Below are 15,974 nucleotides of genomic sequence, written 5' to 3'. Positions count from 1 at the left end.
TCCTAAATATTTTACTTTATTCCTAATCCTTATCACTATTTCTTTTTAAGATTTTATCTACTTATTTGTCACAGAGGGAGAGAGAGAACAGGAACACAAGCAGGGGGAGCGGCAGGCAGGGGGAGAAGCAGGCTCCCCGCTGAGCAGGGAGCCTGACATGGGACTCAATCCCAGGGACCTGAGCCAAAGGCAGGCAATTAACCGACTGAGCCACACAGGCATCCCTATCTTCATTATTTAAATATTAAAATCAGACTAATTTTTTCCTAGAAAACTCACCTGATAGTAAAATCAATTGATTTTATAATTTTCTGTAATTCTGACATAAGTAAATTTCACTTCACAATTTTCTCCAAGGAATTTCTATCAATCTCCCTGATATTCAGATCAAACATCATCGTAAGGTTCCCCTAATCATCTCAACTAAAAATAATCTTTCTACTCACTAAGCAGTCACAGAACTTCTGTACCTCACAGACTAATCACACACTGTTCCTTACGAGTTTATCTTATCTTCGGTGTATTATAAAGGTATTGAGAGAACTATCCATGTCTTAGACATCCTCAGCTCCCACAGCACCCAGCATAGCATACTATAAAACATTTAATATTTAGGAAAAAATACAGAATTTTTAATATACATTTTTAGGATCTTTGAGAGTCTATTTACAGTGTATCATCATTTTGGGAAATAAGAACTAGGTCTTCAGAGCAAGTTTAATCCCTTATACTTGATCTAATGTAGTCACTAGTCATTATTACAGAAATAAGTCAAGCTAAATAAATTAGGCAATCAATACACAATGATTTTTTCTAAAAATAATTGATAGGGAGCCTATTTTTATTTCATACTTGTTTACTTAAATATGGCATTTATCACCTAATACTGTGTTTTAATGAGCAATATGCCATGGGGAAAATACTTGGGCTTTAGAGTCACAGAGACCCAGGCTTTTATCAAGGAAAACTGATTATAAGTTTACCAAAGGATTTCTAGGGCAACGAGAATAAAGAAACATAATAAAACATGTATTATCATTCTTTCAGTCGATAATGAATAGTTTTAGAATTCCTAAGAGTGACAGTAAACATTTATTTTCTTAAGACTTACATAATTTTGTGACAACATGCTTATTACCTAAGTACATTCATTCACTCAACAAATGCCTACTGAAGGCCAATTATATCCCTATGTGTACGTGTTTAGAGACTAAAACTTGCTAAATACATTATACAATATGTGGTAATGTTCTACAGCTGTTTATTCAACTACACTATAAATACCCCTCCTGCTTTTCCAAATTCTCCTTTATATTTAGTACAGTGATAGAGGGTACTTAATATCTCTTAACTGTCCAATATTTCTTTTATATTGTGTTACATCTTAAGAATGAAAGTTCCTAGTAAGCAAATATACTAGCGATTAAATAAAGAAGTCCAGCAAAGCAGAATTAAGAAGAATGCCATGTAACTGAAATTTTACATGACTATATCCAGGGCTGTGAATGAACTACCCAGTGGAAAGTTATCAGCCGTTTGCCTAGTTACTCGTCACCCTTTTTTTACAGCAAACGTACGGAAGAAATATATATCTTTGGTACCTATGGAAATAAGCATGGCATCTGAATTTGTACATATTAACCTCTTCACCCTGAGGTGAACAAAAATATCAACATTCTTGTATTTGTCAACATTTTTCAAAATGAGCAAGATTATGCTTTTAGCAATAAAATACATACAAATCAGTATTATACTATAGTCATGTAAAATGTTACCACTGGGTAAAGGGTCATGGGTGAAGGGTACATGGATTCTACTATTTTTGAAACTTCCTGTATGTTTATAATTACTTCAAAATTAAAATATAGGGACGCCTGCATGGCTCAGTCAGTTAAGCGTCTGCCTTTGGCTCAGGTCATGATCCCAGGGTCCTGGGATCGAGTCCTGCATCGGGCTCCTTGCTCGGGAGGAAGCCTGTTTCTCCCTCTGCTTGTGCTCGAGCTCTCTGTCTCTAGAACAAATAAATAAAATCTCTAAAAAAAATTAAAAATACATATATATCAATAAGGTAATGAGATCCGAATAAATGTTAGAGACATTAAAACAAATATATAAATTGCTTTTCTAAATTCAAACACTTAAAATGTACTAAGAGATCTGGATATTTTGAGACAATACTTGTGGGATTTTTTTTTTAAAGATTGTATTGTATTTTAATTAATCTCTACACCCAACTTGGCAACCCCAAGATCAAGAGCCGCATGCTCCACTGACTGAGCCAGTCAGGTGCCCCACTTGTGGGATTCTTCTCAAAGTGTTTAGTCCTATTGCTCGCTTCAGCAGCACATATACTAAAATTGGAATGATACAGAGAAGATTAGCATTGGCTCTGAATAAGGATGACACATAAAGTGTTGAGTCCTATATACAATAATCAATCACCTCCTAAGTTATAAAGTAAAATTTATGTGGGTGGATGTTTTACTTAGAGCAAGGCAATAAACCTACAATAAGCCTACAAGGTTCTATGCAGATATAAACAAATCAGTTGTCCCCCTGAAGAAAAAAATAATACAAAATAATTTTGGCATGGGTTTTTTTTTTTTTTTTTTGAGAGAGACAGAATGAAAGAGAGAGAGCATGGGGGGGGAGGGTTAGAGGGAGAAGCAGACTCCCCACTGAACAGGGAGCCTGATGCGGGACTTGATCCCCAGGACTCCAGGATCATGAGCTGAGCCCAAGGCAGATGCTTAACCCACCGAGCCACCCAGGTACCCCGGATGAGTTTGTAATATCAAGTAATGGCTAAGTATAACACTGTATGTCAACTACACTTCAATAAATACAATAGCTGTGCATCAGATGCTTACTTTTCTTAGGCTAATATTAAATTAACTGGCCTCTTTAAGTCCATACTGGCTGGAGAAGAGGGAAACAAGCTGGGAAGAAACATAAAGGAAGAGGGAGCTGGAACTGATATTTTAAAATGCAGCAAATTCGGGGCACCTAGGTGGTGCAGTTGGTTAAGCATCGCCTCTTGGTTTTGTCTCAGGTTGTGATCTTGGGGTTGTGGGACTGAGCCCTGCATTGGCGGCACCGCACTCAGCACAGTGAGAAGCTTGTGACTCTCCTCCTCCCCCTCCCCGCAGTGTGTATCTATTTAAATAAAACTTTTTTTCAAAAGAGCAAATTCATCAAGTGTTGATGACGTACCTTTCACTCATGTCAAAGAGTACCCTGTAACAGGATCCCTCTCGCAACATAGGTACCAAGGGCTTAAGGTCGGAGGAAAACCAACAGAAGGAGTGTCAGAACTCAACTATCACTATTACGGAAGGGACCTGCAGTGGAAAGGATCGCCAACAGATGAAGAACCAGAGGCCCGACAGGACAGGTCAGGGGCCCAAAGTAACACAGCTCTGTAGTGGCAGAGGTAGTACCGGAATTCAAATCCCTTAATTTCTGGGCCTCTGAAGTGCCGTTATAAATAGGAATTTATCTTTCTAAGTAGTAATAAAAAATACTTTAAAGGGATTAGGCCATACACAAAAGAAAACTGTAATTAGTTTATTAGAAAAAAAAAAAAAATTCTCACCCAGTAGCCTTCTAGACTCCAAAATACGAGTACCATACTTTAAACCCACTATAGCTTCACATGAATGTAGTTGACTTACAGTTACTAATTTGAGCTTGTAACTTCACCAAATGGATAATAAGTCTGTTCTCTTTGCTAAAAAGAGGTTCAGTTTTCCTAAGGCTTAACAGTGTCTGCTATTGGGTCAGCATAACAAAAAGAGAGGGCTGTCACAGCGCACCTACAAGTCTCAAGCATGCCTGGGTACTGCAGCACCTGACTGCCATGGTGCAATGATAATATTGTACTTAAAATAACCAAATGCGTTACTATTGTCCCAAGTCACACACTAATATACTATATACAAACAGAAGCAGGTAACAATTTTTTTTTAATTTGTGAGAGTAAACTTAAACCTAAGTCCCTAACAATTTTCCTTGACATAAGAAAACCAACGTACACATTTCACAGTAAGACCACTCTATTAGAGAAATAAAATGAAGGCCCTACTCACACATAACCCTTAAAACAGCAACAACAAAAAAACTCAAACCCAAAACAAACACTCAGCACAGAGCGAAATTACCATTTTGTTGGTCAAAATACAAATAGTACCCACTTTAAGCGGACTAAGATACACAAAGTATTTCACATACTAAAAAACTAAAGGGTCTATCACACTAGGTTTATCACAATGGAATGCAACACTATTAAAGATCAATAATCCAGTATTTATGATTATACATAAGACAGCCTACCGCACACAATGAATTTTAGTTAAACAAAAATGGAAGAAAATTCCTATCACTAACATATGTTACTTCAAATGCTTTGCCTCAGGACAGCTGGGTGGCTCAGTTGGTTAAGCGTCTGCCTTCGGCTTGGATCATGATCCCAGTGTCCTGGGATGGAGCTCTGCATTGGGGTCCTTGCTTGGTGGGGAGTCTGTTTCTCCCTCTGCCTGCCACTCACCCTGCTTATGCTCTCACTCTCTCTCTCTGGCAAATAAATAAATAAAATCTAAAAAAAAAATTAAATGCTTTGCCTCATCTTACAGCAAATATAATACTTAGGGTCTCCCAACGTCCTTCCCCTGCAGGCTCAAAGACACGCAGGTATTATGGGGGAGGCAGATAGAATGTGGAAGCCTGAGATGTAAGGACTGAGGACTCAAGAGTTACTGGTAAGATTTCCAAGGCTTAAGATGATACCTAGATGTTGTGGGGTTGAAGAGTCCCTGCTGCAGCCAGCCATTTCTAAAGACTCAGTGGTGAGCACAAAAAGCCCACAGGTCTGCACCAGCATAGTGAGGTAAATAAACCAACTCTAATTGTCTGTTCAACCAAATGAAACACGCTAAGAAATACTGTCGATTTTATTCCTGGTACTAGACTTTTCAGTCTCCTCCTGCTTGAGCTGTTTATAGAAATGATATTCTAGACCCATCAGTGTCTTGTTTATTAAAGATTCAAAGGCCCAGTAATAAAATAACCTCAAAAAAATTACCACCAAAGAAAGGAAAACAGAAGTGCAAATGAGCCCAAAATTGTGCAACCCCCATCTATTTAGCCTGGAGAGAAATTACCTATGTTTCTTTGTTACATTTACATTCATTTATAATGAATGAATGAAAGAATCTCCAAAATATTGGCATTTCTTGAGCTTGTGATTAGAGAAAGGATAAGGCAAGTAGGGAAAGGTGTTAAGAGATTTGGCGGAGGCTTGCCTGTGGGTTTCAGGGAAGCGGAGGAGCAAGCAGGGAGGCTGGCACATGGGTGTTCACTCGATCGTTCACCACTTACTATGCACAGCTCATTGCTTGGGCACTAAATGCACAGTGATCAGCAAAACAGAATCCACATTCACATGAGGTAGCAGTCCACTCCACAATACTGTTGAGCATCTCTTACCCAGTTTTCAATAATTGCCCCATTTTCAGCAATTCTAAAATTCGACAGACATTAATTCAATGAAATAGGAATTCAGAGGTTTAAAAAAAAAAAGTCTAGGACCTCAGCTTAGGGAGAGGAGACAAACAACGCAGCTATTCAGTACGGGTTTGACAAAGAGTACTACTAAGGGAAAACGGGAGGGCCAAGGCAGCACTATTGCTGGTAGAAGGAGAGGTAGCCTACTTGAGAAACCTCAAGTAGGAGACGGGAATGCATCTCCGTCTGTGGAAAGGACCCACTCTAGGCTCAGACTCACTGAGCTCAGGAGCCAAAGTCCTCACACTGGCCTGCTGGGTCTGCAGGCGCCTCCACCAGCCTGACCCCAGCTCTCACCTGCCTCCAGCCAACCCCTTCCTGTTCTCTAAACATCTCAAGCACCCTCCCTCTGCAAGGCCTCAGCACCTGCTTTTCTCACAAATCTAAAACTCTCACTCCCTGCAACACTTCAAGTCTCTGCTCAGACGCCACGGTAACGGAGGCCTTCTCATACAGCCCTCTATAAATAGCACGGGCACCCACATCAGCAACCTACTATTCCCTAACTCCTTACCCAGCCTTATGTTGCTCAAAGCACTTACTGCCACCTGATAATAGTATACACTTGTCATCTGTCCCCCTCTAGAATTTAAGCTCCTTGATAAAACTCTTTCACCTAGCACTCCGCAGAGTGGAGAGCAGACACTCAAATCTTTTTTTTTTTTTTTTAAGATTTTTATTTATTTGAGAGAGAGAGAGCACAAGCAGGGAGAGCGGCAGGCAGAGGGAGAGGGAGAAGCAGGCTCCCTGCCCAGCAAGGAGCCCGACATGGGGCTTGATCCCAGGACCCCAGGATCATGACCTGAGCCGAAGGCAGACGTTTAACCTACTGAGCCACCCAGGCATCCCAAAATCTTTTCTTTTTAAATGAACAAATGAATGGTTGTCAGGAATGAGACCAGAGAAGCTAGAGCCAGGTCACAAAGAGCTTTGTACCAACTAGAACCCCATGCTTTAATGGCTCTTTGATGACTTAGGATCTATTAAAAGATTTTAAAGAGGAAAAAAAATGCATATTGAAAAGATCACAACTGTGTATTTTTCAAAATCAGAAAAGTATTTGTTTTGGAAAGGGTGTGAGAGGAACTGATGAGCAGAGTGAGCCTAGAGCTAAGGAAAGCACGTATAGAGAAGAGCACTGTAATACTTCAGCAGAGAAATACAGGCCCAAAGAAAGAAAGGCCTCTGAGGAGAACGTAGAGGAGATGTACTTAGAAGACAAAAGCAATCGGACCTGGTATTTGACCGGAAGTGGAAACTGAGGAAGACAGAGGAGTGGAAGATGACAGCCAGCTGTCCACCTAGTGACACACTAGATTCAAATGGCATTTCCTCAAATTGAGAAGACAGGAGGAGGGAGGACATTTTGTGGGGGAAAAGATTATGAGTTGAGGTTTGGACAGGTTGAGGCTCACATGCCTATGGAACATCTCAGTTGCATGTGTCTAAGCTAGCAGCTGGATATATGAATCTAGAGCTAAGTAAGTTAGGTTTGGACTGGTAAAATAAAACAAGTGACAGTTAAGGATGTATGCTCAAATATCACAAATGTACCATTTTTAAATTATATTTAAATGATTAGCCTTCAAATGTGTTGTCACTCCATATGGAAAAACTAAAAACCATTTTATCTCCCAGAATAAAATCAGCACTCTAAATGTCATTAATGCTTACACATTAGTACATAAAAAAAAAACTTGACAAGCAAAAAAAAAAACCCAACTACACCTAATCAGAAATACACATTAATATTACATGAAAATTAGCTTTCTAATTTTCTAATTTTTCTAATTACCAGAAAAGTAATGCTACATTTATGTATTAACACTTCTTACAAGTTCCTGGATGAGTTCAAAGTCTACATGACTGAATTCAGTCTCTTTTAAGTTCAAGCAAAAGTTGAAGAAATGCTTCATAATATGAGGTTTTTTAAATTCTAAATTTTTATGAAAAAAAGCTTTATGTAGCTTTTTCTTAGGCACGTTTTGAAAATGTTAACAGGTAAGTTTTAGAACTCCCTAATGATTCCTCTCAAAAACCAGTTCTAATAACATGAAAGGCAATTTCATAATAAGAAATCAAGAAACATTCTTTGAGGGCGCCTGGATGGCTCAGTTGGTTGGGCGACTGTCTTTGGCTCATGTCATGATCCTGGAGTCCCGGGATCGAGTCCCACATCGGGCTCCCTGCTCAGCAGGGAGTCTGCTTCTCCCTCTGACCCTCTTCCCTCTCGTGCTCTCTATCTCTCATTCTCTCTCTCTAATAAATAAATAAAATCTTAAAAAAAAAACATTCTTTTGAGTGCTATAGCTTTCACAGTGAGATCATGACTGATGACCAAATTAAAAAAAAAAAATTACTCAGCAATGCCGGTCATAAGCTTCCTATATTGGTTCAAATACTATTGAAAATCAGAGTTAAAAAGTCAAAAACGTTAAAGGACTGCTACACACATAATAATGGCCAAAACCTTAATAACTGACAATAATAAGTACTGACAAGGATGCAGAGCACCTGAAATTCTCTTAACATTGCTGGTAGGAATGCAAAATAGTAGTCATTTTGGAGAAGTTTGGCAATTCAATATAAAGTTACTGCAATTGACAAATACATACTTCACCTAGGGCCCTGTAATCCCACTCCTAGGTACAACTCAAGAAAACTGAAAACAGGGCGCCTTGGTGGCACAGAGGGTTAAGCGTCTGCCTTCGGCTCAGGTCATGATCCCAGGGTCCTGGGATCGAGTCCCGCATCGGGCAGCCTGTTTCTCCCTCTGCTTCTCTCTCTCTGTCTCTCATGAATAAATAAATAAAATCTTTAAAAAAAAAAAAAAAGAAAAAAAACTGAAAACACTTGTCCCTCACATCGTTTATAGCAGCTTTATTCATAACTGACCCAAACTAGGCATGACTCAAGATATCTTAATATAGGCCATGGTAAGAATATTTATGCTGCAATAACTAGCAAATACTACAAATCAGGAATTTTTTTTTCTTTGGAGAGCACATTGTTTCAACATTTATCAGCATACCACTGAACAAACTACTGATACATGCAACAATTTAATGAATATCAAAATCATTATGCTAAGGGAAAGAAGACACAAAAAACTACATATTGTAGGATTTCATTTACCTGATATTCTACAAAAAAGTACAGGGACATGAATTAGATTAATAGTTGCCAGGGCGTTGCTCAGTCGGTTAAGCATCTGCCTTCAGCTCAGCTCATGATCCCGGAGTTCCAGGATCGAGCCCCACATAGGGCTCCCTGCTCAGCAGGGAGTCGGCTTCTCCCTCTGCCCCTCACCCTGCTCATGCTTGCTCTCTCTCTCTCTCTCTCTCACTAAAAAATAAAATAGTTGCCAGGGGCTGGGGGCAGAGGGAGAGAGCTTTTTGGTGTGATGGAAATGTTTCATATCTTCATTGTGGTGATTATCCAATTGTATACATTTGTGGAAACTTTTACTGCATGTAAATTATACTTCATTAAACCTGATGAAAAAAAATTAGAGTAGGAGTCATTTATCTCTTAATTCTTTTATGGATGATAAATGAATCATACATACAAAAGAAAAACTGGAACTTAGCAGAAATGTCAGGAAGGCAAATTTTAACTTACATAAACAGAAAAAGATTTAAAATGTTGAAAGAAAGAAGTGAACTTGTTCACATAGGTATGAAAATCAGAGGCTGGATGATCCTTCCAAGGATGCCACAGAAATGGCCCTACTTTGGGTGTGATTTCAGGTTAGTATCATTAAAAGAGGTTAGCATCACTAAGGTCTCTTCCTACTTGGGAGTCAACGGCTCTAAAATTCCATGATACAGTATATTATGATAATCTCAGAGCCACTTTTCAATTTTAACAAACATAAGTTACTCATTTTAACACCAAGCAAATGTTATCATTGACTCAAAGCTTAGTGTAGCCTTCTTGCTAACAGTGCTAGCTCTGACTTTAGACAGCCTGGATTCAAATGTTGGCCCACCAGTGGCTGTGTGACTTTGAACAAGCGTCTCTAAATATTTATTTCCTCATCTGTAAAATGGAATTAACATATTAACAATTAACATTGTCCTAAGGGTTCAATAAGAATGCATGAAAATGATTTCTATGTGCTAAACTCTCCATAATAAAAATTTCTTAGCCATAACTGCAAGTGAAGGATATAAATCATCAAGTCTTTAAGAATTTTACCTTCCAAATACAGGACATTTATCAGTTTTATATCCACTAGTTCATAATCTTTTGTGGAGCCATCTTTTGAGAATGTGATGACTCCATGGACTCTTTATCCAGAAAAAATCCAAATATATGCTACATTCTGCACAGAATTTCTAAGGATTCAAGGACCCTTTGAAGCACATGCATTAAATTAAGAACGCCTGATGTAAACTCTGAAAATTGCAAAGTTTAAGAATCTTCCAAGTAGATAATCCAACTACTATTGAAATACTATATTGTCATTTATTCTTTTCCCGTTTAATAGATATTGCAAGACCAGAACGTCATGTTTTCTTATTCATAGCTCCTTTTTGCAGAAATTTTAAATTAGAAATCTAACATTTTTTTTACATGAATCAATTTCAACTCAGAAAAAGAAACTAGTATAAATCTGTATTTCTGCAGCTTGAGAATGAATAGTTCAAAGTATAACATGTACCTATGTGCTCAAATATCCTAGCAAGAGTTCTCAATTCAGTGTAATGCAATATGTATTTCTAAATACAAAAAACACACACACACACAAAAACGTACCAAGCTATTTCCTGTGCTTAGAGTCCCACCATAAAGTTTTATTTTTTTTAAGCAGGATTTATTTTTTGCTAGACCTGTGCACTAAAACACACCTAGTTTGTTTTTTTAACCAACATATTCTGGGTTCTGTTTTACATTATGTTTGTTATAGGAGCCTGATGGTGGAAACTAATTGTTCTAAACCTGTTCTCAAACAATTCCAACCTGGAAATATACTGCTATCTCAAAGCATAAGGTTTTGTATTTTTTTTAATTGTTTGGTTTTCAGACTACAATAACCATTTTGGCACTAACCAACTCATGCCCATTACTGAACAAAAAATTGTTTTTCCTATGCATTAGCACCATTTTCCCACAGGAAACAACCATTTTTTAAGGCACTGGAAGTAGAGGCAAGGATTCACACATACAGTAAACGTCCTTTCAATCAGGTTTTATCAGGTTATTTCAGCGAAAAGAGGACCTAATGCTGTAGATCTCAGAATTCAATGGTACAAATCAGTAAAATGCTGCACCTGAGGATCAAACACTGGCCAGGTGGGCCAAATGGCTTTTGGTAGGAAAGGTCACATCTGCTTTCTGAACCCCACCGTAACTGTGAATGTTTGCGGTGCCACCACATCCCATGTACAAGAGAATAAAAGGGCAAACACACACCCCAAGCATCTCGGGTCCTTGCATAAACGAAGCGTTTCCAGCACAGGGCGTTGGGGGAGAGCAGGGCTCGGGAATGAGCAGGAGAGGCCCGCGGCGCTGGAGACAGCGCCCGAGGGATGGAGGCCTCGCTCGGCTGCGCACGGGCGCAGGGGGGCTCCGGGAGCGCAGACCCCGCGAGGTCTAGAAAAGGGGCCCTCACCGGACCCCCAGCCCTGGACCGCCAGGTTACACCTTCACTGCTCACTAGCTGCAACGTCCAGCCCTCTCCTCCCCCGCCCCCCCGAACACCCCAATATCGCTCCCCACTGCCAGCCGCGCGTGACCCCAACCCCGACCCCACCGCGACGGCGCCCTCTCCAGGCCGCGGTGGAGGACACCAGGCAGGCGGCCAACCCCAGTGGCAGCGGCGCCTCCGGGCAGCGCGGTCCCGGGGGAGGGCGGCAGCTGGGCCGCGGCCTGTCCGCAGGGGCAGCGGGCACAGGGCCGCGAGTGGGCAGCGCCTCCGCCCCGCACAAACAAAGCGGCCCCGGCGCGCCGGGCGCGGGGTGGGGTAGGGGGCGCTGGCCGGGGGCACTCACCGGAGGGCGGGCGGGCGCGAGTGGGCCTGGCCCGGGAGCGGGGACCGCGGCGGGCCCGAGTGCGCGCCGGCGGCGGGGAGGGGGCGGCGGGCGCGGCGTCCGCGGCGGGGCCCGGGAGCCCCGCGGCGCGGCACGGGGCCGCGGGCCGGCCTCGATTCTGCGGCCGCGAGGGGCGGGCAGCGGTCCGCCGGGGCGGGCAGCGGCGCTAGGCGGCCGGGACAGCGACGCCGCCGCCTTTCCCTTCTCCTGCCCCAGTCCCTGCTCCCCCGCGTCCTCGTCCTCGCTGGGTCCCCGCCGCCGCCGCCGCCTCAGCCTCGGCGCTTCTCGGGCTTCTCCTCTCCATCAAGGCCGGGCCGACCCGCAGGGACCATCCCGGAAAGTGAGGGGTTGTTGCCGTTTCCCGCAGCTGTTGGTGGCCATCTTTAATCCTCCTCCTCCTCCTCCTCCTGCTTTCTCCACCTCCCGCTGGCTGCCTGACTGACTGACTCTGGATCCTCCTCTTGCTCCTCCTGCTCCTCCTACTGAGCCGGCCGCAGAAATTGCAGCCGCTCTTCCTCTCTCCCCTCCTGCCTTTCCTTCCTCTTTCCTTACTTCCTTCCCTTCCCCCGGCTTCCCGCTTTCCCCCTCACTCTTACTGGCCGCCTTCACCCCCTCCTGCAGGCAGCGGGCGCTGGGTTCTCTCAGCTTGACTTTGGCCCCGTTTTCACTCTTGCCCCTCTCCCCACTTCCCTTCCAGACGCGCACACCCCGGCTTCCTTCCCCTCGCCCGGCACTCAGCTGCTCCCGTTTTTCCTCTCCCAGCTCACTGCGCCTCTCCCGTGGTTCTCACCCTCCTCAGTTCCAATTTCTCAAAAGACTTAGCTGTGAAAGGACAGCTGGGTTCTGCTCTCCTCAACCCTACACCCATTTGCTGGATGCTGTCAGACGGCGATGGAAGGAAGGAAGACTGCGTTAATTTTACTCTAGCTGGAGTACAAAAGGACTGCCCACGCTAGCTATTTTACTACGCAGCTTTGAAACTCCTGGATGGTGTCCTGTTTGGCTCCAGTCCATTATTGGGCCGAGGAGTTGAAGAGCCCAGTCTCCAATGTTGCCTTCCCTCGGTGACCTTGAGCCGGTTGCCCTAAAATTTTAGGGGGTTTTACCCCCCTTCCCATAAAGGGTATTTATACCTTTGCAGTCCTAACAAACACAGTGTTTAGACCAAACTAACACGCTTTGGTAAACCCAGAACTACTGAGTGATCATCAGTTTGTCCCTCTGTTGTCTGTTCCTGATCAACCCAGTAGAAAATTTGGGGCAAGCCTGAGTGCTGCTGGCAGTGGAGGCAAACTGAGTGCGCAGTTATGAGTGGGGACTCTGAAACGGGCTTAGAGTGGGGAAGTGGTAACATTGTTCTAAGGACAAATTTGATTTTCCTAACACTGCAATCTACAGAAGCTTGTGAATTTCCTCCACGGAAGCTGAAGCAAGGGGAACTTGCTGTTTGCTTCTTTTCAACTACTTTCCTTTTGGCAAGTCCAATCCATTTGTAAGGATCTACACAAGGTTCAGCACTGCTGCCAAACACAGGGGATACTATATGTGAGCATGTGGAGTTGGGGGCCCACAATTTCTGCTCCTTAGGAATGGTGGCCAAAAAAAAAAAAAAAGGCACCTTACCCTTTCAGAATATGAGGACTAGATGTGTTCAAAGGTTATTCCCTTCATTAGGCCAAATATGGGGAGAAATGTTGGCTCAGTCGGTTAAGCGTCTGCCTTTGGCTCAGGTCATGATTCCAGGGTCCTGGGATTGAGTACCCCATCCCTCTGCCTCTGCGTTTCTCTCTCTGTCTCTCATGAATAAATAAAATCTAAAAAAAAAGAGAGAGAAATGTTCTCAAATGTAGTTTTAGATGCTACTTCAAAATGAGTAAATTTTTAGTTTAAAATACTATTATAAAAATGTGTTTCAAAGCTCCCTGAAAAGAGCACATACAATAAAAAATATTAGTGTGCTTTGGGGGGGTCAGGGAGGCGAGGCCCTATTTCTTTGATCCTCACAAAGTAACCTGTACCCAGTTAGGTTCCAGATTTCCGTTGCCACCTTTCAAACCAGTAATTCTATTTGAAATCCACAACCTGCATCAGCATCTCAAACTCTCTCAAACCCAAATGAAGTCATTCAGACAGCTTTGTGTCTCAAATTCCAAATACATTTTGGAATAAATTATTAAAAACAAAGCACCTTAGGGCGCTTGGGTGGCTCAGTCGTTGGGCATCTGCCTTCCTCTCAGGTCATGATCTCAGGGTCCTGGAATGGAACCCCGCATCGGGCTCTCTGCTCCGCAGGAGGCCAGCTTCTCCCTTTCCCACTCCCCCTGCCTGTGTTCCCTCTCTTGCTGTGTCTCTGTCAAATAACTAAAATCTTTAAAAAAAACAAAACAAAGCACTTAAAAAAAAAAGCACCTATATGTTGTGTGTGTGTGTGTGTGTGTGTGTGTGTGTGTTTTCTTTTTGGCCTTTGATGTTTATTGTTTATTTAGATTTTGTGTTTCTCCGGTCTATTACTAGGCAAAATTACCACAAAATTCTTAACTCAAGTATTTCCTTATAAAACTGTATATTTGCAGAAATAAAGATTGGATAACATGAATACAGAGTAAGAAAATCAATTGACTTAAACACTGAGACCAGCAACGCATTTTAAAAGGAGGGTTTTTAGTTAAATATGAGGTTTCACGAATTTTACTGTAATTTTATTTACACTAAGGAAAGAAGAGTTCACAGTTTTTTAATTCATTAATACCTTAATTATATTTTTCTGTTGAGAGAAATATAATAAAGTTCATGGATAGATCAGTATGCAAATATAGCTGTTTCTTGTTAATGTCTTACAAAGTGAAAATCTCACAAAGGTTCTTCAATGATACACACAAAAATGTAGCAAGCTTTTTTCTCTTTTCCTGAAGCCATATAAACACAAGCACTATAATAATGGATAGTATCCAGAGAAATCAGACCCTTCACATTTACTTTTTTGCAGCACTGTTTCAGATCTGGCATCATTACAGCCCTTACCTTCTTTAGTCTTTGTTACTGGCTAAGTGTAGTTTCTCTCTCATCTTAGGGTTTGGTTATAAAAAAAAAAAAAAAAAAGGTCAGATCAGGTTCTCCTGTAACATGATTATTGTTTCATATGTATTCACTCTCAGATAAACTCAAGGTCCTCCATAAAACAAAGAATTGTGTTAAAGTGGGATAAACCCTTTGTGCAGAGGCCAGATGGAAAGGGATCGAGGCATGTGGAGCAAACTCCTCTGGGAATAGAGGAACAAACACGAAGGGCTATTTCTAAGCAGAGCCTGGTCCCCAACTTACAATTCATGAATAAGGTGATTGTGAAGAATAACAAGAGGATATCTGTGACAATAAACAAACAAAACCCATATTTGTTTTTAACATGATTGAGAATTCTATGAACATGAATAAACAAAGCATAACTTTAAATGAAGGAAAATAGAGATTAAAGGTACATAAGAATATCAAAAAGTAAGAAGAAGAAAATAAAATGTAATAGAGCAATTTTGGAAGATTGTGAGGATAAATACTATGTATTGACAACTTGCTGTTTAAACAATTGTTTTCTTTACGTTTGCTTTTAAAACTAAGTAAAAAGTAAATTAAACCTGGGCAGGTAGATAATCTCAGAGATAAACATAAGTAAATTATGGAATTTTAAGACATTTATTACCAGAATACAGAGTGCTAAATTATGCTGGAACACAAAACTTAAAAGGAATTGAAACTTCAATAGACATATTTTTAAATTATGTAACTACCACAGTTAAAATACACACCCATTTTTCCAGGCTGTTAAGTACAGCAATAGTAATATCATATTATTTTTTTCTTGTTTGAAGGAGCCAGATGGAAAATAAATGGGCAAGCAAATGAAAGTCTCTGGGGATCATGGAAATTGAATGACTATAAAAACCATATTCCAGACAAGAGTATAGTCTTGGGGTAAATGTTCAGTGTGATTCTCATAATCTCTATTCTTTTAGAAAAGACAATATTTCTGTTCCATGTCTTCCTCTTTAAATGGACTGTCTAAAATATCAAGTGAATAATGACAAGCCATATTTATCTACACTGATTGAAATTTAGTATCATTCTTCACTCCTCAATTTAGAGAACTCCTTATAATTAACTGATGAGCTGTCCTCAAGACAGTGCCATTTAGAGTCATTACTGCTCTCTAATTGGGGAGAAATGCTTTTAGAAAGTTCCAATTAGAGACTTTTTCTGTTCTTATAAATACATTCGAAGGAGGTACTGAAACATTTGTGGGGGGTTTTTTTGTGTGTCTTTTTTTTGGTGGGGAGACAGTCACAGTTTGGTGTATTGTTCTTGTGTTTTTGCTTAAATAAATAA

At 41.2% G+C, this 15,974-nt stretch overlaps 1 protein-coding gene and 1 non-coding gene across 5 annotated transcripts in view; one reads left to right on the top strand and one right to left on the bottom strand.

Annotated features, from left to right (window-relative positions):
* The window catches only part of WDFY3 (WD repeat and FYVE domain containing 3), a 266,518-nt gene extending 254,902 nt beyond the window's left edge, over positions 1-11,616 (bottom strand). For 3 of the 4 annotated variants that reach the window (XM_088021121.1, XM_088021123.1, XM_088021122.1), the window contains exon 1: positions 11,559-11,616. The gene's annotated coding sequence lies outside the window, so the exon portion shown is untranslated. The remainder of the gene's footprint in view (positions 1-11,558) is intronic. The other variant, XM_028124201.1, reaches the window with a different exon arrangement.
* Positions 2,328-2,434, top strand: LOC114224936 (U6 spliceosomal RNA). Its single transcript, XR_003612484.2, has one exon. It is a non-coding gene; the product is annotated as a U6 spliceosomal RNA (small nuclear RNA).
* Positions 11,617-15,974: the final 4,358 nt, after the last annotated feature.

Source organism: Eumetopias jubatus, unplaced genomic scaffold (genome assembly GCF_037043125.1).
Source record: "Eumetopias jubatus isolate StellerSeaLion01/CBP00866 unplaced genomic scaffold, mEumJub1_p1.0 scaffold_2, whole genome shotgun sequence".
NCBI classification, from domain to species: domain Eukaryota; kingdom Metazoa; phylum Chordata; class Mammalia; order Carnivora; family Otariidae; genus Eumetopias; species Eumetopias jubatus.
Note: the sequence above shows the minus strand (reverse complement) of the source record. Positions and strands in the feature narration are given on the sequence as shown.